Source organism: Salvelinus alpinus, chromosome 17, assembly GCF_045679555.1.
Source record: "Salvelinus alpinus chromosome 17, SLU_Salpinus.1, whole genome shotgun sequence".
Lineage (NCBI taxonomy): Eukaryota > Metazoa > Chordata > Actinopteri > Salmoniformes > Salmonidae > Salvelinus > Salvelinus alpinus.
This window is the reverse complement of record NC_092102.1, coordinates 14,535,962-14,560,421: the sequence shown is the minus strand read 5'-3', so window position 1 is coordinate 14,560,421 and position 24,460 is coordinate 14,535,962. Positions and strand designations below refer to the sequence as shown.

Genomic DNA, 24,460 nt, shown 5'->3' with positions numbered 1-24,460 from the left:
CACTCATTCACGCCAGCTGTCGTGTCTGTTTGTGTACTCTGTGTGCTTGTGTGCGATAAACTGTGTGTTTGTGTGTTTACTTCTGTGTGTGTGTGTGTGTGTGTGTGTGTAATTTGTATACAAGCGCGCTGATACAGGAGTAGGTTTATGTGTGTGTGTCGATTTATAGTGAGCTGTAGCAAATCAACACGGTCTCATCTCTCTGCCTGCCCTTCCCTGTCATACCACTGCCTGTTCAGCCTTCACCCTCTTCTCTCTGCCACATTTGCTCAGTTGTCCACCCACCTCCTCCTCCGCCTTCTCCCTGCCTCCGTTCCGCAAGGAGTAGGTGTAGTGTACTAATGGGTTAAGGGTGCGGAGCAGAGCCTTCCTCCTCTCCTCTCTCTTGCCTCCAGCTGAAGCAACAGATTGGTGTCTCTCCTCTCACAGACTGTTAAAGTACCACACGCAGAGAGATATGGACAGGGGAAGTCACACAGTTACACTATCACAGTAAACACAGGGAGGAGGACATTGCTATGGGGTGTGTACATGTAATACACATTGCAAAGAGGCAGGGAGGGACAGGTGCTGTCGTACACTCTTCTAGGAAAATATGATGTGTTTGTGTGTGTCCTGGTGTGTTGTGCGCGTGTGTGTGCCTGCGGGTGTGTTCAGGTCCTCGAGCGAGGCATGCACCCACCTGGCTGTCTACGTTGGTTAGGTGCATGCAGCACACGGATGGATTGGGGGACTAAGCTACTCTCGTCAATCCCTCTACCCCGAAACGCAAGCTGATTTAGTCAGGAATCTCTCTTTCATTCTCTTTATTGCTCTCTCTCAACCTCTCTCTCTCAACCTCTCTCTCTCAACCTCTCTCTCTCAACCTTTCTCCCCCTCTCTCTCAACCTCTCTCTCTCAACCTCTCTCTCTCAACCTCTCTCTCTCAACCTCTCTCTCTCAACCTCTCTCTCTCAACCTCTCTCTCTCAACCTCTCTCTCTCAACCTCTCTCTCTCAACCTCTCTCTCAACCTCTCTCTATCAACCTCTCTCTCTCAACCTCTCTCTCTCAACCTCTCTCTCAACCTCTCTCTCAACCTCTCTCTCAACCTCTCTCTCAACCTCTCTCTCAACCTCTCTCTCAACCTCTCTCTCACAACCTCTCTCTCTCAACCTCTCTCTCTCAACCTTTCTCAACCTCTCTCACAACCTCTCTCTCTCAACCTTTCTCCCCCTCTCTCTCAACCTCTCTCTCTCAACCTCTCTCTCAACCTCTCTCTCTCAACCTTTCTCAACCTCTCTCTCACAACCTCTCTCTCTCAACCTTTCTCAACCTCTCTCTCACAACCTCTCTCTCTCAACCTTTCTCCCCCTCTCTCTCAACCTCTCAACCTCTCAACCTCTCAACCTCTCAACCTCTCAACCTCTCAACCTCTCTCTCACAACCTCTCTCTCTCTCTCTCTCTCTCTCTCTCTCTCTACCTCTCTCTCTCTACCTCTCTCTACCTCTCTCTCTCTACCTCTCTCTACCTCTCTCTCTCTCTCAACCTCTCTCTCTCTCTCAACCTCTCTCTCTCTCTCAACCTCTCCCTCCCTCCCTCTCTCCCCATTCCCTCCTCTCTCTCTCTTCCTCTCTGTCTCCCCCACCTCTCCCCTTTCTCTCTTTTTTTCCCTCTCCCTTGTACCCTTTTGAAAGGTTTCTCATAATGAAGTTAGCAGGAAGAGCAGCAGTCTATTAGAATAGTGAGGTTGATTAAAAGCGGTGGATACGTAATAAGAACAAAGACCTTATAGACTCATAAAATCCAAAGAATCCACCAGACCCAGAACTCTACTGCTGTAACGTTCACCAGATAGTCCACACAGTCAGGCACAAACTGTCCGGTTGCTTACTTATATACACACACACACACACACACACACACACACACACACACACACACACACACACACACACACACACACACACACACACACACACACACACACACACACACACACACACACACACACACACACACACACACACACACACACACACACACACACACACACACACACACACACACACACACACACACACACACACAGGGTATAGATGTATGTAGAGAACAGCTTGACCTGATCATGGTGCCTGGCAATTTCTGCATACCTCCCTTTACACTATATCTCAGACCTGGGTTCAAACACTTCTGAAACTGGGTCTACTGGTTTTTTATGGTGTTTGGTATGTGGTGAGTTTTCTAAACTCTTTGTACAGAAATCCAAACTGGTAACACTAGTAACGCAGCCAGTCTGACGTTCAAAACCTTTCATCGTGCATTCATTTTGTTTTGTGGACTTGTTTCACCACACAACCGTTAATCCAAAATAGAAGTTTACTGTGAAATATAATGAGAACGTTGGTTTAATCACCAAAACACAACAATATGTTTTCTTCTCATTTGAGTCATGTTAACTACCAGTTAATCGAATAGATAAAATTGCCCTTTGAATGTACTGTCAATTACAGTTCATTACACTGTTTTCACATTAGGCAATACACTACCCATTCAATTGGACTGAACATCACATTTCCACATGTGATCAAAGGTGTGATCATTGAAGACGTCTTTCACAATGTAATCAAATGAAAGAAGCGTAAAGTTTAGCAGGCACTAGTTAGCATCAAGCCTGTCGTGCGCATTTGGCCATAGGCTTTCATCGAAAATCGCTGGAAATATCCTCATTGTTCATGCACCTGGGGAAAAAACTTTCAGCATGGCGAATCCAACCCTGAAATAGATCTGGATTGAAATCTTTGCATGAGTCATCCATGGCCTGAAAGAGGCTGCGCTCATGGGGATGGCAATCATACATATTTCACCTGTATTGTAATTGTGTATTGTTTAAAAAAAAATTGTATTGCATTGTACTTATGTATTGTGGTGGTCCCGTACGTGGCTCAGTAGGTAAGAGCATGGCACTAGCAACACCAGAGTTGTGGGTTTGATTCCCACTGGGTCACATACCAAAATGTGTGGACTGTTGTCACTTTGGATTAAAGGGTCTGTGTAAACCCCAAAAAAAACATCAACTTCATGTTGGATACATGTTTACAGCATAAGAGACGCATTTCTTTCTTGTTTTGGACTTTCTGGATTATTTGCGTATTGGTATTGTATGGATATTGTATTACTGCACTGTAGGAGCTAGAAACACAAGGATTTCGCTGCACCTGCTGTAACTTCCGCTAATCTGTGTACGTGAGCAATACACTTTGATTTGATTTGATCTGTTACAGCACATCGCTGATCCTGTCAACATCAGATTCTTTTTGTTGTTACTTACTGTGAAATATAATCACAATAGTCACCACCATCATAGTACATTGGGGTATATATATATCTTACTTCTTTGTGTTTCTACTTTATAGACAGGCATTTTCATTATGTAGTTCTCGGATTCTGTAGTAGACAAAACAAGTGATCATCAATTAAGGATGAAGGAGTAGTACAATTTATTTTAACAAAAGAGAAGGGAATCATATCAAAAGTAATTTGAGTGTTGCATTGTGAAAGGCAATTGCTTCATATGAGCACTTGTATTGGGAAGGAAAAAAATCTAGATGAAACACTGATTAAGTTTGGTGACAAAGTGACTGTGATATTGTGTGTTGCACATAGTCAACTGAAAATGTGCTTAGAGGTTTGAAACCATTGTCTTTTTGATGATCTGTTTTGAGTTTTGCACTAAGACTTGTTCAAATGTACAACATACTTGGGAAAATTGCCTGCCTGGAGTGTCAGATGGATGGGGTTTGACGTTTTCGGACTATTCTATTGGTCCATGAAGCCAGGCAAGCTCAATCAAGCACAGATACAGTGTTTCGAAAGGATTTCAAGTACTGTTTGAATCCAGGTCTGCTGCATATCAAAGTGAATGCAGCAGAACTACTACCCACTGAGGCTCAATCCCAGGGAGTCATCGGGAGCTTGTAAATCAGCGGGCTTTCTTTCTTCTTATTGCCTGTACATTCTCAGAAGGACACTCAAATACCTCACATGCCTTCAGTTTAATCTCTAAGCCTTATGTAATGGATACACTCCTGCCTCATAGAGCCGAGCAGCAAGGGGCAGACCAGCCCATTGACTTTGTTATCAAACTATGCATCGTGCACATACTTCCATTAGGAGTGAATAAATATGATTTTCATACTCCTCTGCTCCTTAATTAAAAATATGAAAAAATCAGTTGAATTAGTATTCAGACCCCTTGACTTTTTCCACATTTTGTTATGTTACAGCCTTATTCTAAAATTGATAAAACAGTTTTTTTTCCACCATCAATCTACAAACAATACCCCATAATGATGAAGCAAAAAAATAAAAAAAATAAAAATATCACAGTATTTCACAGTATCAAAGTATTCAGACCCTTTACTCAATACTTTGTTGAAGCACCTTTGGCAGCGATTACAGCCTTGAGTCTTCTTGGGTATGACGCTACAAGCTTGGCACACCAGTATTTGGGGAGTTTCTCCCAGATGGATGGGGAGGTGCCTTTTGGCAAACTCCAAGCGGGCTGTCATGTGCTTTTTACTGAAGAGTGGCTTCCGTCTGGCCCCTCTACCACAAAGGCCTGATTGGTGGAGTGCTGCAGAGATGGTTGTCCTTCTGGAAGGATCTCCCATCTCCACAGAGGAACTCTGGAGCTCTGTCAGAGTGACCATCGGGTTCTTGGTCAACTCCCTGATCAAGGCCCTTCTCACCCGATTGCTCAGTTTGGCTGGGCAGCCAGCTCTAGGAAGAGTCTTGGTGGTTCCAAACTTCCTCCATTTAAGAATGATGGAGGCCACTGTGTTCTTGGGGACCTTCAATACTGCAGGAATGCTTTGGTACCCTTCCCCAGATCTGTAGCTCGACACAATCCTGTCTCGGAGCTGTAACGTTACAAAATGTGTAAAAAGTCAAGGGGTTTGAATACTATATAGGGAAAACAGTGCTATTTGGGACGCAGCCCAGAAAAAAATATATAATTACCTCTTAGTGTCACACATGTCCTAGAGGTGTAGGCTGAGGCGACGGGCTGAGATGTTCATCAGTACTGTATGTCAATAGAACCTAAGCTTCCTCCCCCGACCCCCCCCTCCCTTCCATTCCCCCCACCGAGGGAGGTAACTGCAATGCGGAAGTCAAACATTAAAATCGATGGAGCAATCTGGACCTCCTTTAACCTCTATGCAGCCACCCTGCCAAGACACGACCAACTCGCCGCTTCCTAATCAATGCTTAATAATGGATGGATAAAATCAATGGGTTCCTTTAGCAGAGCATGGCGCTATTGCGTGAATGTGCTGTGTGTGTGTGTGTGTGTGTGTGTGTGTGTGTGTGTGTGTGTGTGTGTGTGTGTGTGTGTGTGTGTGTGTGTGTGTGTGTGTGTGTGTGTGTGTGTGTGTGTGTGTGTGTGTGTGTGTGTGTGTGTGTGTGTGTGTGTGTGTGTGTTACAGCCAATGTCTGAGACGACCGGGAGGCATGGAAAAGCTACCAGGAAATAATGTGTGCTAACGACGTGCATAATTTTTTTTTTGCATTTACCACATATTAAAAAAAGTATTCGGCAGGAGAGGAGGACCTCTGTGAGAGAAAAGGAGACGGACAGAGAAAGTGAGAGAGAGATGGGCCTAACGAAAGAGAATATATGTACACAGACTTACATTTTTGTGTTGTTGAGGTTGATTTGTGATTTCTACAGTAGCTGGCAACATTGGCTGCTGAAGGCTGCTGCTGCAGGGGGGGGGGGGACTGGATAGAAACATTGTCCCCATAGAGGCATGACAAACCATAAATCCCTGGGGCTGTTATAGTTTGAATGAAGGACGATTACTGTCATACGTAACCTGATAAGAACATCCAACCTGGGGATTTTTTACTGGTTGGTAGAAACCCGGCAGGCCTGTAGCATAAAGTGTTTTGTTGTTTGACTGACTGGTGTGTGGATCCGTGCCTGGATAGCTCATCTTGGCCTCTGAGAAGACAGAAGTCGTAAGTCATGGGGTCATTGAGCAACTGCAGCTCTGCTCTGCTCCCTGCTACTCCTAGCCTCCCCCTGACCCCAACAATGGCCTTCTCCTCCTTAATTCAACCCCTGGAACCTTCTCCCTACTCTTACTTTCTCCCCAGAAATAAGAGGACTGCCTCGCACAACTGTGTGTGTGTGTGTGTGTGTGTGTGTGTGTGTGTGTGTGTGTGTGTGTGTGTGTGTGTGTGTGTGTGTGTGTGTGTGTGTGTGTGTGTCTGTGTGAGATACAGTACATCTATGCTCAAGCCAGTACAGTATCTAGCTCTGTCACTGAGCGCGCCTTTTCCTGACACCCATATTGGTTATTTACAGTATGAAAACTCCCACGTAAAACGCGTCCTCCTCATACCATGGTAATGATTGTGACTGTGGCGTAGCCTCCTACACACCAGATTGTGTTTGAGAAGGCCCACAGTTAATCTCAGCTGAACAGACACTGCTGCCAGGGGGAGAGAGATATGAAGTGGAGGAGAGGGAGAGAGAGAGGGAGAGAGAGAGGGAGAGAGAGAGGGAGAGAGAGTGGGAGAGGGGGAGAGATATGAAGTGGAGGAGAGGGAGAGGGAGAGGGGGAGGGGGAGAGGGGGAGAGGGACAGAGAGAGATATGAAGTGGAGGAGAGGGAGAGAGAGAGGGAGAGAGAGTGGGAGAGCGGGAGAGATATGAAGTGGAGGAGAGGGAGAGGGAGAGGGGGAGGGGGAGAGGGACAGAGAGAGATATGAAGTGGAGGAGAGGGAGAGAGAGAGGGAGAGAGAGAGGGAGAGAGAGTGGGAGAGCGGGAGAGATATGAAGTGGAGGAGAGGGAGAGACAGAGGGAGAGGGGGAGAGGGACAGAGAGAGATATGAAGTGGAGGAGAGGGAGAGAGATATGCTTCTGCTTTCACCATGCTGCTTTGTTTGTTACCCCAGAGAGAGAGAGAGAGAGAGAGAGAGAGAGAGAGAGAGAGAGAGAGAGAGAGAGAGAGAGAGAGAGAGAGAGAGAGAGAGAGAGAGAGAGAGAGAGAGAGAGAGAGAGAGAGAGATTAGGACAGAGAATGTACCAGTCTGTACTAAGCCTCCACATCTGGGGCTGTAGCGTAGCCTCCTACACACCGGGTTGTGTTTGAGAAGGGCCACAGGTAATCTCAGCTGAACAGACACTGCTGCCAGGGGGAGAGAGATCCCCCCCACTAGAATCCCCATACTTTAATAAAGACAGCTTCTCCATCCTGGAGGGGGAAATCAATCATTTCCAGGCCCAGGGACATGTATTAGTCTGTGGCGACCTAAATGCCAGAACTGGACAAGAACCTGACACCCTCAGCACACAGGGGGACAAACACCTGCCTGCAGGTGACAGCATTCCCTCCCCCATATGCCCCCCTAGGCACAACTATGACAACATAACCAACAAAAACGGGTCACAACTCCTGCAGCTCTGTCGCACGCTGGGTATGTACATAGTCAATGGTAGGCTTCGAGGGGACTCCTATGGTAGGTTCACCTATAGCTCATCTCTTGGCAGTAGCACTGTAGACTACTTTATCACTGACCTCAACCCAGAGTCTCTCAGAGCGTTCACAGTCAGCCCACTGACACCCCTATCAGACCACAGCAAAATCACAGTCTACTTGAACAGAGCAATACTCAATCATGAGGCATCAAAGCCAAAGGAACTGAGTAACATTAAGAAATGCTATAGATGGAAGGAATGCAGTTTGGAAACCTACCAAAAAACAATTAGGCAACAGCAAATTCAATCCCTTTTAGACAACTTCCTGGGTAAAATGTTCCACTGCAATAGTGAAGGTGTAAACTTGGCAGTAGAAAATCTTAACAGTATATTTGACCTCTCAGCTTCCCTATCAAATCTAAAAATCTCAAATAGAAAACCGAAGAAAATGAACAACAATGACAAATGGTTTGATAAAGAATGCAAAAATCTAAGAAATAAATTGAGAAACCTGTCCAACCAAAAACATAGAGACCCGGAAAACCTGAGTCTACGCCTTCACTATGGTGAATCACTAAAACAATACAGAAATACACTACGGAAAAAGAAGGAACAGCACGTCAGAAATCAGCTCAATGTAATTGAAGACTCCATAGACTCTAACCAATTCTGGGAAAATTGGAAAACACTAAACAAACAACAACACGAAGAATTATCTATCCAAAATGGAGATGTATGGGTAAACCACTTCTCCAATCTTTTTGGCTCTATAACAAAGAATAAAGAGCAAAAACATATACATGATCAAATACAAATCCTAGAATCAACTATTAAAGACTACCAGAACCCACTGGATTCTCCAATTACCTTGAATGAGTTACAGGACAAAATAAAAACCCTCCAACCCAAAAAGGCCTGTGGTGTTGATGGTATCCTTAATGAAATGATCAAATATACAGACAACAAATTCCAATTGGCTATACTAAAACTCTTTAACATCGTCCTTAGCTCTGGCATCTTCCCCAATATTTGGAACCAAGGACTGATCACCCCAATCCACAAAAGTGGAGACAAATTTGACCCCAATAACTACCGTGGAATATGCGTCAACAGTAACCTTGGGAAAATCCTCTGCATTATCATTAACAGCAGACTCGTACATTTCCTCAATGAAAACAATGTACTGAGCAAATGTCAAATTGGCTTTTTACCAAATTACCGTACAACAGACCATGTATTCACCCTACACACCCTAATTGACAACCAAACAAACCAAAACAAAGGCAAAGTCTTCTCATGCTTTGTTGATTTCAAAAAAGCTTTCGACTCAATTTGGCATGAGGGTCTGCTATACAAATTGATGGAAAGTGGTGTTGGGGGTAAAACATACGACATTATAAAATCCATGTACACAAACAACAAGTGTGCGGTTAAAATTGGCAAAAAACACACACATTTCTTCACACAGGGTCGTGGGGTGAGACAGGGATGCAGCTTAAGCCCCACCCTCTTCAACATATATATCAACGAATTGGCGCGGGCACTAGAACAGTCTGCAGCACCCGGTCTCACCCTACTAGAATCCGAAGTCAAATGTCTACTGTTTGCTGATGATCTGGTGCTTCTGTCACCAACCAAGGAGGGCCTACAGCAGCACCTAGATCTTCTGCACAGATTCTGTCAGACCTAGGCCCTGACAGTAAATCTCAGTAAGACCAAAATAATGGTGTTCCAATAAAGGTCCAGTCACCAGGACCACAAATTCCATCTAGACACCGTTGCCCTAGAGCACACAAAAAACTATACATACCTCGGCCTAAACATCAGCACCACAGGTAACTTCCACAAAGCTGTGAACGATCTGAGAGACAAGGCAAGAAGGGCCTTCTATGCCATCAAAAGGAACATAAATTTCAACATACCAATTAGGATCTGGCTAAAAATACTTGAATCAGTCATAGAGCCCATTGCCCTTTATGGTTGTGAGGTCTGGGGTCCGCTCACCAACCAAGATTTCACAAAATGGGACAAACACCAAATTGAGACTCTGCATGCAGAATTCTGCAAAAATATCCTCCGTGTACAACGTAGAACACCAAATAATGCATGCAGAGCAGAATTAGGCCGATACCCACTAATTATCAAAATCCAGAAAAGAGCCGTTAAATTCTACAACCACCTAAAAGGAAGCGATTCCCAAACCTTCCATAACAAAGCCATCACCTACAGAGAGATGAACCTGGAGAAGAGTCCCCTAAGCAAGCTGGTCCTAGGGCTCTGTTCACAAACACAAACACACCCCACAGAGCCCCAGGACAACAGCACAATTAGACCCAACCAAATCATGAGAAAACAAAAAGATAATTACTTGACACATTGGAAAGAATTAACAAAAAAACAGAGCAAACTAGAATGCTATTTGGCCCTAAACAGAGAGTACACAGTGGCAGAATACCTGACCACTGTGACTGACCCAAACTTAAGGAAAGCTTTGACTATGTACAGACTCAGTGAGCATAGCCTTGCTATTGAGAAAGGCCGCCGTAGGCAGACATGGCTCTCAAGAGAAGACAGGCTATGTGCACACTGCCCACAAAATGAGGTGGAAACTGAGCTGCACTTCCTAACCTCCTGCCCAATGTATGACCATATTAGAGAGACATATTTCCCTCAGATTACACAGATCCACAAAGAATTCGAAAACAAATCCAATTTTGATAAACTCCCATATCTACTGGGAGAAATTCCACAGTGTGCCATCACAGCAGCAAGATTTGTGACCTGTTGCCACAAGAAAAGGGCAACCAGTGAAGAACAAACACCATTGTAAATACAACCCATATTTATGCTTATTTATTTTAACTTGTGTGCTTTAACCATTTGTACATTGTTACAACACTGTATATATATAATATAACATTTGTAATGTCTTTATTGTTTTGAAACTTCTGTATGTGTAATGTTTACTGTTAATTTGTATTGTTTATTTCACTTTTGTATAATATCTACCTCACTTGCTTTGGCAATGTTAACACATGTTTCCCATGCCAATAAAGCCCCTTGAATTGAATTGAATTGAATTGAGAGAGAGAGAGAGAGAGAGAGAGAGAGAGAGAGATTAGGACAGAGAATGTACCAGTCTGTACTAAGCCTCCACATCTGGGGCTGTAGCGTAGCCTCCTACACACCGGGTTGTGTTTGAGAAGGGCCACAGGTAATCTCAGCTGAACAGACACTGCTGCCAGGGGGAGAGAGATATGAAGTGGAGGAGAGGGAGAGAGAGAGGGAGAGGGAAAGAGAGAGGGAGAGAGAGAGATATGAAGTGGAGGAGAGAGGGAGAGAGAGGAAGAGAGAGGGAAAGAGAGAGGGAGAGAGAGATGAAGTGGAGGAGAGGGAACGGGAGAGAGGGAGAGAAAGAGAGGGAGTCTATGCCTGAGAGGGAGGCATGATAAGGACTATTTATTAGCATAGCAAGCGCTCCCTCAAAGGGGTATACTTTCTATCTCTTCTCGCCACACTGTGCATGTGAGCATATGTGTGTACATGCATGCATCCATGTATAAATCATGTGACTGCACGTTTGCATCTGTGAGGGTTTGGGTCTGTGTGCAATGAGAGAGAGAGAGAGAGAGAGAGAGAGAGAGAGAGAGAGAGAGAGAGAGAGAGAGAGAGAGAGAGAGAGAGAGAGAGAGAGAGAGAGAGAGAGAGAGAGAGAGAGAGAGAGAGAGAGAGAGAGAGAGAGAGAGAGAGAGAGAGAGAGAGCACCCGGCCACACCCTACTAGAGTCTGAAGTCAAATGTCTACTGTTTGCTGATCAAATCAGATGTTATTGGTCACATACACGTGGTTAGCAGATGTTATTGATCACATACACGTGGTTAGCAGATGTTATTGGTCACATACACGTGGTTAGCAGATGTTATTGGTCACATACACGTGGTTAGGAGATGTTATTGGTCACATACACGTGATTAGCAGATGTTATTGGTTACATACACGTGGTTAGAAAATGTTATTGGTCACATACACGTGGTTAGCAGATGTTATTGATCACATACACGTGATTAGCAGATGTTATTGGTCACATACACGTGGTTAGCAAATGTTATTGGTCACATACACGTGATTAGCAGATGTTATTGATCACATACACGTGATTAGCAAATGTTATTGGTCACATACACGTGGTTAGCAGATGTTATTGGTCACATACACGTGGTTAGCAAATGTTATTGGTCACATACACGTGGTTAGCAGATGTTATTGGTCACATACACGTGGTTAGCAAATGTTATTGGTCACATACACGTGATTAGCAGATGTTATTGGTCACATACACGTGGTTAGCAAATGTTATTGGTCACATACACGTGGTTAGCAGATGTTATTGATCACATACCCGTGATTAGCAGATGTTATTGGTCACATACACGTGGTTAGCAGATGTTATTGCGGGTGTAGCGAAATGCTTGTGCTTCTAGCTCCGACAGTGCAGTAATATCTAACAAGTAATATCTAACAAATTACACAACATATACCCAATACACACAAATCTAAGTAGGAATGAATTAAGACTATATACATATGGATGAACGATGTCAGAGCGGAACGGACTAAGATACAGTAGAATAGAATACAGTATATACATATGAGTAATGCAAGATATGTAAACATTATTGAGTGACTCGTGTTCCATTCCTTAAAGTGGCCAGTGATTCCTAGTCTATGTCTATAGGCAGCAGCCTCTCTGTGTTAGTGATGGCTATTTAACAGTCTGATGGCCTTGAGATAGAAGCTGTTTTTCAGTCTCTCGGCTTTGATGGACCTGAACTGACCTCGCCTTCTTTTTTTTTCTTTTTTATTTATTTCACCTTTATTTAACCAGGTAGGCTAGTTGAGAACAAGTTCTCATTTACAACTGCGACCTGGCCAAGATAAAGCATAGCAGTGTGAACAGACAACAACACAGAGTTACACATGGAGTAAACAATAAACAAGTCAATAACACAGTAGAAAAAGAAGAGTCTATATACATTGTGTGCAAAAGGCATGAGGAGGTAGGCAATAAATAGGCCATAGGAGCGAATAATTACAATTTAGCAGATTAACACTAGAGTGATAAATCATCAGATGATCATGTGCAAGTAGAGATACTGGTGTGCAAAAGAGCAGAAAAGTAAATAAATAAAAACAGTAAGGGGATGAGGTAGGTAAATTGGGTGGGCTCTTTACAGATGGACTATGTACAGCTGCAGCGATCGGTTAGCTGCTCAGATAGCAGATGTTTAAAGTTGGTGAGGGAAATAAAAGTCTCCAACTTCAGCGATTTTTGCAATTCGTTCCAGTCACAGGCAGCAGAGAACTGGAAGGAAAGGCGGCCAAATGAAGTGTTGGCTTTTGGGATGATCAGTGAGATATACCTGCTGGAGCGCGTGCTACGGGTGGGTGTTGTTATCGTGACCAGTGAACTGAGATAAGGCGGAACTTTACCTAGCATGGACTTATAGATGACCTGGAGCCAGTGGGTCTGACGACGAATATGTAGCAAGGGCCAGCCGACTAGAGCATACAGGTCGCAGTGGTGGGTGGTATAAGGTGTTTTAGTAACAAAACAGATGGCACTGTGATAAACTGCATCTAGTTTGCTGAGTAGAGTATTGGAAGCTATTTTGTAGATGACATCGCCGAAGTCGAGGATCGGTAGGATAGTCAGTTTTACTAGGGTAAGTTTGGCGGCGTGAGTGAAGGAGGCTTTGTAGCGAAATAGAAAGCCGATTCTTGATTTGATTTTGGATTGGAGATGTTTAATATGAGTCTGGAAGGAGAGTTTACAGTCTAGCCAGACACCTAGGTATTTATAGATGTCCACATATTCTAGGTCGGAACCGTCCAGGGTGGTGATGCTAGTCGGGCGGGCGGGTGCAGGCAGCGAACGGTTGAAAAGCATGCATTTGGTTTTACTAGCGTTTAAGAGCAGTTGGAAGCCACGGAAGGAGTGTTGTATGGCATTGAAGCTCGTTTGGAGGTTAGATAGCACAGTGTCCAAGGAAGGGCCAGAAGTATACAGAATGGTGTCGTCTGCGTAGAGGTGGACCAGGGAATCGCCCGCAGCAAGAGCAACATCATTGATATATACAGAGAAAAGAGTCGGCCCGAGAATTGAACCCTGTGGTACCACCATAGAGACTGCCAGAGGACCGGACAACATGCCCTCCGATTTGACACACTGAACTCTGTCTGCAAAGTAGTTGGTGAACCAGGCAAGGCAGTCATCAGAAAAACCGAAGCTACTGAGTCTGCCGATAAGAATATGGTGATTGACAGAGTCGAAAGCCTTGGCCAGGTCGATGAAGACGGCTGCACAGTACTGTCTTTTATCGATGGCGGTTATGATATCATTTAGTACCTTGAGCGTGGCTGAACAGCGGGGTGAACAGGTCATGGCTCGGGTGGTTGATGTCCTTGATGTCCTTGATGATCTTTTTGGCCTTCCTGATTAAACTCCCATATCTATTGGGTGAAATACCACAGTGTGACACCACAGCAGCAAGATTTGTGACCTGTTGCCACAAGAAAATTGCAACCAGTGAAGAACAAACATCATTGTAAATACAACCTATATTTACCTTTATTTATTTTCCCACACATTTGTACATTAACTATTTGCACATCATTACAACACGCTACTGTATATATACACAATATGACATTTTAAATGTCTTTATTCATTTGGAACTTTTGTGAGTGTAATGTTTACTGTGATTTTTTAAATTGTTTATTTCACTTTTGTTTATTATCTATTTCATTTGCTTTCGCTATGTAAACATACGTTTCCCATGCCAATAAAGTCCTTAAATTCAAATTTAATTGAGAGAGAAAGAGAGAGAGAGAGAGAGAGAGAGAGAGAGAGAGAGAGAGAGAGAGAGAGAGAGAGAGAGAGAGAGAGAGAGAGAGAGAGAGAGAGAGAGTGTGCTTTAACCATTTGTACATTGTTACAACACTGTATATATATAATATGACATTTGTAATGTCTTTATTGTTTTGAAACTTCTGTATGTGTAATGTTTACTGTTAATTTTTATTGTTTATTTCACTTTTGTATATTATCTACCTCACTTGCTTTGGCAATGTTAACACATGTTTCCCATGCCAATAAAGCCCCTTGAATTGAATTGAAAGAGAGAGAGAGAGAGAGAGAGAGAGAGAGAGAGAGAGAGAGAGAGAGAGAGAGAGAGAGAGAGAGAGAGAGAGAGAGAGAGAGAGAGAGAGAGAGAGAGAGAGAGAGAGAGAGAGAGAGAGAAAGAGAGAGAGAGAGAGGGAGGGAGGAGAAAGACACTGCTTACCAACAATTACTACCTGCGCAAGCCGCCTGATCTAGCAAGCTTACATGGATGTTCGCTACAAGATAGTACAGCTGTAATCAGTCCGGTAATTATGAGGGAAACAATAACTAGAGCAACAATAATCACCCTTGTCTCACACTCCACAGCCCCTCCATCTGCTCTGTGTACACACTGTAACACGATGACCTAGCAAGCCTGCTGTGTTCCCTCTGAGGACAAGACAGCCCTGGAGCTTTACTGTCTCTACACTACTATATACTGTCTCTACACCACTATACACTGTCTCTACACCACTATATACTGTCTCTACACTACTATATACTGTCTCTCTACACTACTATATACTGTCTCTACACTACTATATACTGTCTCTCTACACTACTATATACTGTCTCTACACTACTATATACTGTTTCTCTACACTACTATATACTGTCTCTCTACACTACTATATACTGTCTCTACACTACTATATACTGTCTCTCTACACTACTATATACTGTCTCTACACTACTATATACTGTCTCTCTACACTACTATATACTGTCTCTACACCACTATATACTGTCTCCACACCACTATATACTGTCTCTACACCACTATATACTGTCTCTACACTACTATATACTGTTTCTCTACACTACTATATACTGTTTCTCTACACTACTATATACTGTCTCTACACTACTATAGACTGTCTCTACACTACTATATACTGTCTCTATACACTGTCTCTACACCACTATACACTGTCTCTACACCACTATATACTGTCTCTACACCACTATATACTGTCTCTACACCACTATATACTGTCTCTCTACACTAATATATACTGTCTCTCTACACTACTATATACTGTCTCTACACTACTATATACCGTCTCTACACTACTATATACAGTCTCTACACTACTATATACTGTCTCTCTACACTACTATATACTGTCTCTCTACACTAATATATACTGTCTCTCTACACTAATATATACTGTCTCTCTACACTACTATATACTGTCTCTCTACACTAATATATACTGTCTCTCTACACTAATATATACTGTCTCTCTACACTACTATATACTGTCTCTCTACACCTGGAGGACACAGAGCTAGAGATGCCAAGTGTTCATACTGTATTTGTCCATTAGCCTCGACTCCAGCCGTTCTAGGACTACAGTATCTAGTAGTATGCGACGACATGTGCGTAGATCAAAGTGTGTGTTGACACAGTTTACAGAGAGAAGAGGAGGCAGCCAGCAGCCATAGCAGCCTTGTCTTCACTCTGGGAACTTCCTAGACGATATCTCTTCATCCCTGGTGTTCTCTTAGTCTGTTTGCCTTCCCACCGGGCACAGACGTCAGTTCAAAATCCAGTTTTGATTTAAATTTCATTCTTGTCAACTAATGTCAACCCTATGTGATTTCAACCAATCATTTCACTTTGACTTTGGATTTAGTTTAAAAGTTATGTGAAAAAAATACAACATTTCCTTAAGTTGATGAGTTTTTGCAAATACAACCAGTTTTCCACGTTGATTCAATGATTCAAAGTAGAATTTTTGGGTAAAACATTTTTGGGCACAACGTTGATTCAACCAGTGTGTGTTGAGGAAGCTACTCTGAAAACACAGTTTACCAAGCTACCAATTACTTCACACTGGAAGAAGTTAAGCTACACACAAAGCTACCTTTAAGAAACATATAGTTTACTGAACTTAAGAGACGTGTTGAAAAGTAGTTCCCTACATCCAAACTACTTTGTGAAAAGTTATCATATGTAAATCTGAACTGTCAAAGACTACACATGACAACAGATCACTCTGGAGCCAGATAACATAATGTGCCATTTAGCATATTAAACCCCAAAACTATGTTCTGTTAGTGTGTACGTAGTGTGTACCAGTAGTTAGCTACACCACTACATGCCTATAGTATGTAATTAACTACTGACAACACTACCAAGATTTGAATGTAGTCCAACTACCACCAAGCTACAGCAAAATGTTATTAAATTACTAGTTGAACTACCATCACTGGTCATCAGCTTATAAGGTCTCGTTCCACAGGGCATTTTGGAAAAAGCCGCCGAAATAGCAGAAATTGAACGTATGCCAGAGCTACTTCAGACTGGGTTGTGTTCAGTAGTGAAGTATATTTTTAAACTGCCGGCACCCCATCCCCTTTCCTCCCTAACTCCCTCTCCCCGCTCTCTCTCCAACAAATCTCCCTCATGTGTTTCCTCTCCAACTCTGTTCCCTCGTTCGCGTGCACACTCTCCCGGCTCCCCCATTAGGGTGGATAAATAGCCCAGTCTGAGATTCAGGCAGAAAGTCTTATGATTTGCCTGAGAGGAATGTGAACATCAAGTGGAGCATCAAGATCATTCCTGGGGGCATTCTCTCTCTCTCTCTCTCTCTCTCTCTCTCTCTACTCCCTCTACTCCCTCTCACAGTCAGTGAACCTAGCACTAATAACTTCTTTCCCCTTCTCACTCTTTTCTGTTTTCTTCACAGTTCACCCCCTTCATTCTCTTTCGCTCTCCTGAACCTTACCTCTTGCTCTCTCCTTCTCTCCTTCTCTCCTTCTCTCCTTCTCTCCCTCTCTTCCTGCCGAACAGAAGATCGAGGGAAACGAGTGACGAGACACAGGAGGGCATTCCGCACCTCGTCGAGAAAGAATCTCCACGAGAGAGAGAGAGAGAGACAGAGAGAGACAGAGAGAGAGAGAGAGAGAGAGAGAGAGAGAGAGAGAGACAGAGAGAGAGAGACAGAGAGAGAGAGACAGAGAGACAGAGAGAGAGAGAGAGAGAGAGAGAGAGAGACAGAGAGAGAGAGAGAGAGAGACAGAGAGAGAGAGAGAGACAGAGAGAGAGAGAGAGACTCGTACATTTCCTCAATGAAAACAATGTACTGAGCAAATGTCAAATTGGCTTTTTACCAAATTACCGTACAACAGACCATGTATTCACCCTAGACACCCTAATTGACAACCAAACAAACCAAAACAAAGGCAAAGTCTTCTCATGCTTTGTTGATTTCAAAAAAGCCTTCGACTCAATTTGGCATGAGGGTCTGCTATACAAATTGATGGAAAGTGGTGTTGGGGGTAAAACATACGACATTATAAAATCCATGTACACAAACAACAAGTGTGCGGTTAAAATTGGCAAAAAACACACACATTTCTTCTCACAGGGTCGTGGGGTGAGACAGGGATGCAGCTTAAGCCCCACCCTCTTCAACATATATATCAACGAATTGGCGCGGGCACTAGAACAGTCTGCAGCACCCGGTCTCACCCTACTAGAATCCGAAGTCAAATGTCTACTGTTTGCTGATGATCTGGTGCTTCTGTCACCAACCAAGGAGGGCCTACAACAGCACCTAGATCTTCTGCACAGATTCTGTCAGACCTAGGCCCTGACAGTAAATCTCAGTAAGACCAAAATAATGGTGTTCCAAAAAAGGTCCAGTCGCCAGGACCACAAATTCCATCTAGACACCGTTGCCCTAGAGCACACAAAAAACTATACATACCTCGGCCTAAACATCAGCACCACAGGTAGCTTCCACAGAGCTGTGAACGATCTGAGAGACAAGGCAAGAAGGGCATTCTATGCCATCAAAAGGAACATAAATTTCAACATACCAATTAGGATCTGGCTAAAAATACTTGAATCAGTCATAGAGCCCATTGCCCTTTATGGTTGTGAGGTCTGGGGTCCGCTCACCAACCAAGATTTCACAAAATGGGACAAACACCAAATTGAGACTCTGCATGCAGAATTCTGCAAAAATATCCTCCGTGTACAACGTAGAACACCAAATAATGCATGCAGAGCAGAATTAGGCCGATACCCACTAATTATCAAAATCCAGAAAAGAGCCGTTATATTCTACAACCACCTAAAAGGAAGCGATTCCCAAACCTTCCATAACAAAGCCATCACCTACAGAGAGATGAACCTGGAGAAGAGTCCCCTAAGCAAGCTGGTCCTAGGGCTCTGTTCACAAACACAAACACACCCCACAGAGCCCCAGGACAACAGCACAATTAGACCCAACCAAATCATGAGAAAACAAAAAGATAATTACTTGACACATTGGAAAGAATTAACAAAAAAACAGAGCAAACTAGAATGCTATTTGGCCCTAAACAGAGAGTACACAGTGGCAGAATACCTGACCACTGTGACTGACCCAAACTTAAGGAAAGCTTTGACTATGTACAGACTCAGTGAGCAAAGCCTTGCTATTGAGAAAGGCTGCCGTAGGCAGACATGGCTCTCAAGAGAAGACAGGCTATGTGCTCACTGCCCACAAAATGAGGTGGAAACTGAGCTGCACTTCCTAACCTCCTGCCCAATGTATGACCATATTAGAGAGACATATTTCCCTCAGATTACACAGATCCACAAAGAATTTGAAAACAAATCCAATTTTGATAAACTCCCATATCTACTGGGTGAAATTCCACAGTGTGCCATCACAGCAGCAAGATTTGTGACCTGTTGCCACAAGAAAAGGGCAACCAGTGAAGAACAAACACCATTGTAAATACAACCCATATTTATGCTTATTTATTTTAACTTGTGTGCTTTAACCATTTGTACATTGTTACAACACTGTATATATATAATATGACATTTGTAATGTCTTTCTTGTTTTGAAACTTCTGTATGTGTAATGTTTACTGTTAATTTGTATTGTGTATTTCACTTTTGTGTATTATCTACCTCACTTGCTTTGGCAATGTTAACACATGTTTCCCATGCCAATAAAGCCCCTTGAATTGAATTGAATTGAATTGAGAGAGAGAGAGAGAGAGAGAGAGAGAGAGAGAGAGAGAGAGAGAGAGAGAGAGAGAGAGAGAGAGAGAGACAGAGAGAGAGAGAGAGAGAGAGACAGAGAGAGAGAGAGAGAGAGAGACAGAGAGAGAGAGAGAGACAGAGAGAGAGAGAGAGAGAGAGAGAGAGAGAGAGAGAGAGAGAGAGAGAGAGAGAGAGAGAGAGAGACAGAGAGAGAGAGAGAGAGAGAGAGAGAGAGAGAGAGAGAGAGAGAGAGAGAGAGAGAGAGAGAGAGTAAGGTCGACAAGAGAAAGAAAGAGAGAACGAGACAGACAGAGTTATATAGGGAGGAGGGAATGCGCATTCTGGACATTCCATGCACCTTTCACTTCCTAGATGATATGTCTTCATCCCTGGTGTTCTCTTAATCCGTTTGCCTTCCCACCGGGCACAGACGTCAGTTCAAAATCCAGTCTGTCGTCCTCCCCCAGGACTTAGCCTTACCCTGCTTGTAGCTTGTGCAACGATGAGATTAGCACATACCCGGCTGAGCAGCTGGCACACGCCGCGCTTACCTCTTCACCTCGTCCCAACACACCACCGCCGTTCCTCTCTAAGAGCACTGCATCTGAATATTGGTCTGCGTCCACGTTGAGCTGAAGCTCATGACGCCTGGAATTTGGCCCTGTGATTATTTGCCTGGCTGTGTGTACAGCGTTTACACAGTGTTTCTTCCTGTTTAAATCATGAGAGACTTTCCCTGTCTAAGTGACTCATAGGGGAAACACCATAGGATTGAGTGCAAAGTAACACTCACGGACTCTGGGTGATGTTCCAGACCGTTTCCCCTGGAGAATCACGTGCTAGCGGACTGGCAGAGGAACTTTCCTTATGAACAGAGAGCAAACACAGATAGCACAGAAATTACCCAACAGCTCCGTGAGTATGTGTGTGTGTGTGTGTGTGTGTGTGTGTGTGTGTGTGTGTGTGTGTGTGTGTGTGTGTGTGTGTGTGTGTGTGTGTGTGTGTGTGTGTGTGTGTGTGTGTGTGTGTGTGTGTGTGTGTGTGTGTGTGTGCGTGCGTGCGTGCGTGCGTACGTGTGTTATTTAGTCTACGGTAAAATGACTTTACTGTCCCCAAGATAAAGTTATTGCCCGTCCCTGACTGATTGACCATGAGACCTCTGTCTGTGTCTGGAAGAGTAAGACAGTCAGACCTTGCTTTTGCGGTTCGGCACAGTAGTTGGTTACAAAATCGACAGAGAAAAGGTCACAGCGGGCTTGGTAAACCAACGGTCTGCATACTACAGACCTTCCTCATCGGCCGAGACAATAAGAACGGAGACTCTGAGCACAGTGACACTGCGGATGAATAGACCCTCCTCAGTGGTTTTGTTTTCTTGTAGCCATGATCGTCTCTGTCTGAATAGATCTCTCCATTCAGAACTCGTTTCATCGTGTATGGCAACGGCTGTAAGAGTATCTGGAAAATACGGCGAGTTCAAGGCCTCACCTTGAATTGAGAATCTGACCGGCTTATGGGATATCTGGTGTAAACAGTAGATACATGAGCACTGAATGACTGTTAGTGGTGCCTCTCTCTCTCTCTCTCTCTCTCTCTCTCTCTCTCTCTCTCTCTCTCTCTCTCTCTCTCTCTCTCTCTCTCTCTCTCTCTCTCTCTCTCTCTCTCTCTCTCATTCCATGTCTTTGTGACAGCTTTTACAGTGTGTGCATGTACCTTAGTACGCCTGGGTTCAGTTGCTACGGCAACGGGCGTTAGTAGGAAGGAGTGTGTGCGTGCGTGTGGGTGGGACAGCCATGGGTAGGAATGAGAATATGCGCTTGGAGACAATCATTCACAGTAACAAGAGAGACTTACAAACCGTACGCGCTTTCATCGTATATCATCCCCTGTACGGATGGCATGGAGCCAATACCAAACACACTGTACTGCCATGACTTCTGTCTCTTGGTTCATTCTACTCTATTGTCCACCTTTAAAACTGGATCAGCATAGACTTCAACTAGAATGTAAACCTCATCAGTTTAAACGGAACTAAATCCTCTAGAGAAGGTCATGGGGCCTTGTGCAAAAGGCTGCTGCCTGTACCAATGACCGAGGATGAAGTGGGGAGAATGGTGTGCTTATGTATTACCCATGGCCTAACCTTTGACACAATAACAGGGCTCCAAGCTTCTGGTCCTTTTGCCTTACAAGTAGATGACAGGAGGGGAGTACTCATCTTCTCACAGCCGAGGGTCAGGGCCTCACAGCAGGCATCAGGGCCCAGGCTTCTACCTAACAGGTCTGGCCCTGAGCCCACAGCCAGCTGCCATATGGAATCACACTCTAATTTGTATTTGCTCTGTATTCTCAGACACCTCATGCTTAATGGCAGTCCTGTTTAGCCCTAAACAGCAGTGTGTGTGTGTGTGAGTGAGTGTGTGTGTGTGAGTGTCTATCAGGCAGGCTGTCTGGTCGAGCTCTATGTTAGAGCTGGGTTAGCACAGGGCCACAAATCACACACAACCGCTCATCACACGCACAAAAAAAACACACAGAGTAGGGTAGGAAAGCAGGCAGAGTAGAGCAGAGCCAGTGTACCGTAGTAATATCTCTCCATCAGGAGCTCCAGTCATCTCTCCATCAGGAGCTCCAGTCATCTCTCATCAGGAGCTCCAGTCATCTCTCATCAGGAGCTCCAGTCATCTCTCCTTTAGGAACTCCAGTCATCTCTCCATCAGGAGCTCCAGTCATCTCCCCATCAGGAACTCAAGTCATCTCCCCATCAGGAACTCCAGTCATCTCTCATCAGGAGCTCCAGTCATCTCCCCTTTAGGAACTCCAGTCATCTCTCCATCAGGAGCTCCAGTCATCTCCCCATCAGGAACTCCAGTCATCTCTCATCAGGAGCTCCAGTCATCTCTCATCAGGAGCTCCAGTCATCTCTCATCAGGAGCTCCAGTCATCGCCCCTTTAGGAACTCCAGTCATCTCCCCATCAGGAGCTCAAGTCATCTCCCCATCAGGAGCTCCAGTCATCTCTCATCAGGAGCTCCAGTCATCTCTCATCAGGAGCTCCAGTCATCGCCCCTTTAGGAACTCCAGTCATCTCCCCATCAGGAGCTCCAATCATCTCTCCATCAGGAGCTCCAGTCATCTCTCCATCAGGAGCTCCAGCCATCTCTCCATCAGGAGCTCCAGTCATCTCCCCTTTAGGAGCTCCAGTCATCTCTCCATCAGGAGCTCCAGTCATCTCCCCATCAGGAGCTCCAGTCATCTCCCCTTTAGGAGCTCCAGTCATCTCTCCATCAGGAGCTCCAGTCATCTCTCCATCAGGAGCTCCAGTCATCTCTCATCAGGAGCTCCAGTCATCTCTCATCAGGAGCTCCAGTCATCTCTCATCAGGAGCTCCAGTCATCGCCCCTTTAGGAGCTCCAGTCATCTCTCCATCAGGAGCTCCAGTCATCTCTCCATCAGGAGCTCCAGTCATCTCTCATCAGGAGCTCCAGTCATCTCTCATCAGGAGCTCCAGTCATCTCTCATCAGGAGCTCCAGTCATCGCCCCTTTAGGAACTCCAGTCATCGCCCCTTTAGGAACTCCAGTCATCTCCCCTTTAGGAACTCCAGTCATCTCTCCATCAGGAGCTCCAGTCATCTCTCCATCAGGAGCTCCAGTCATCTCTCATCAGGAGCTCCAGTCATCTTTCATCAGGAGCTCCAGTCATCTCTCATCAGGAGCTCCAGTCATCTCCCCATCAGGAGCTCCAGTCATCTCCCCATCAGGAGCTCCAGTCATCTCCCCTTTAGGAGCTCCAGTCATCTCTCCATCAGGAGCTCCAGTCATCTCCCCATCAGGAGCTCCAGTCATCTCCCCTTTGGGAGCTCCAGTCATCTCCCCATCAGGAGCTCCAGTCATCTCCCCTTTAGGAGCTCCAGTCATCTCTCATCAGGAGCTCCAGTCATCTCTCATCAGGAGCTCCAGTCATCTCTCATCAGGAGCTCCAGTCATCTCTCATCAGGAGCTCCAGTCATGTCTCCATCAGGAGCTCCAGTCATCTCTCATCAGGAGCTCCAGTCATCTCTCATCAGGAGCTCCAGTCATTTCTCATCAGGAGCTCCAGTCATCTCTCCATCAGGAGCTCCAGTCATCTCTCATCAGGAGCTCCAGTCATCTCCCCATCAGGAGCTCCAGTCATCTCTCCATCAGGAGCTCCAGTCATCTCCCCATCAGGAGCTCCAGTCATCTCTCCATCAGGGGCATCACATCCAAGGAGATATTTAATGTTCGCCCAAGTCCCCAGAACATCGGGAAACCTGCCATTAGGGGCAGCGGTGAACGCTATTACCATCAAGTAGGCTTGTGGTTTCTTGGGCGTTGGGGATGGGGATCGGCATTGTGGATGGGGATCGGCGTTGTGGATGGGGATCGGCATTGTGGATGGGGATCGGCGTTGTGGATGGGGATCGGCGTTGTGGATGGGGATCGGCATTGTGGATGGGGATCGGCGTTGTGGATGGGGATCGGCGTTGTGGATGGGGATCGGCGTTGTGGATGGGGATCGGCGTTGTGGATGGGGATCGGCATTGTGGATGGGGATTGGCATTGTGGATGGGGATTGGCATTGTGGATTGGGATTGGCGTTGTGGATGGAGATTGGCATTGTGGATGGAGATTGGCATTGTGGATGGAGATTGGCATTGTGGATGGGGATTGGCATTGTGGATGGGGATTGGCATTGTGGATGGGGATTGGCATTGTGGATGGAGATTGGCATTGTGGATGGAGATTGGCATTGTGGATGGGGATTGGCATTGTGGATGGGTATCGGCATTGTGGATGGGGATGGCGGATGGGCGTA

General features: G+C 44.9%; 1 protein-coding gene across 5 annotated transcripts in view; it reads left to right on the top strand.

Moving 5' to 3' along the window:
* Positions 1–24,460, top strand: part of LOC139542213 (rho guanine nucleotide exchange factor 25-like) — a 131,013-nt gene that overhangs the window by 33,247 nt on the left and 73,306 nt on the right. The window lies entirely within an intron of this gene.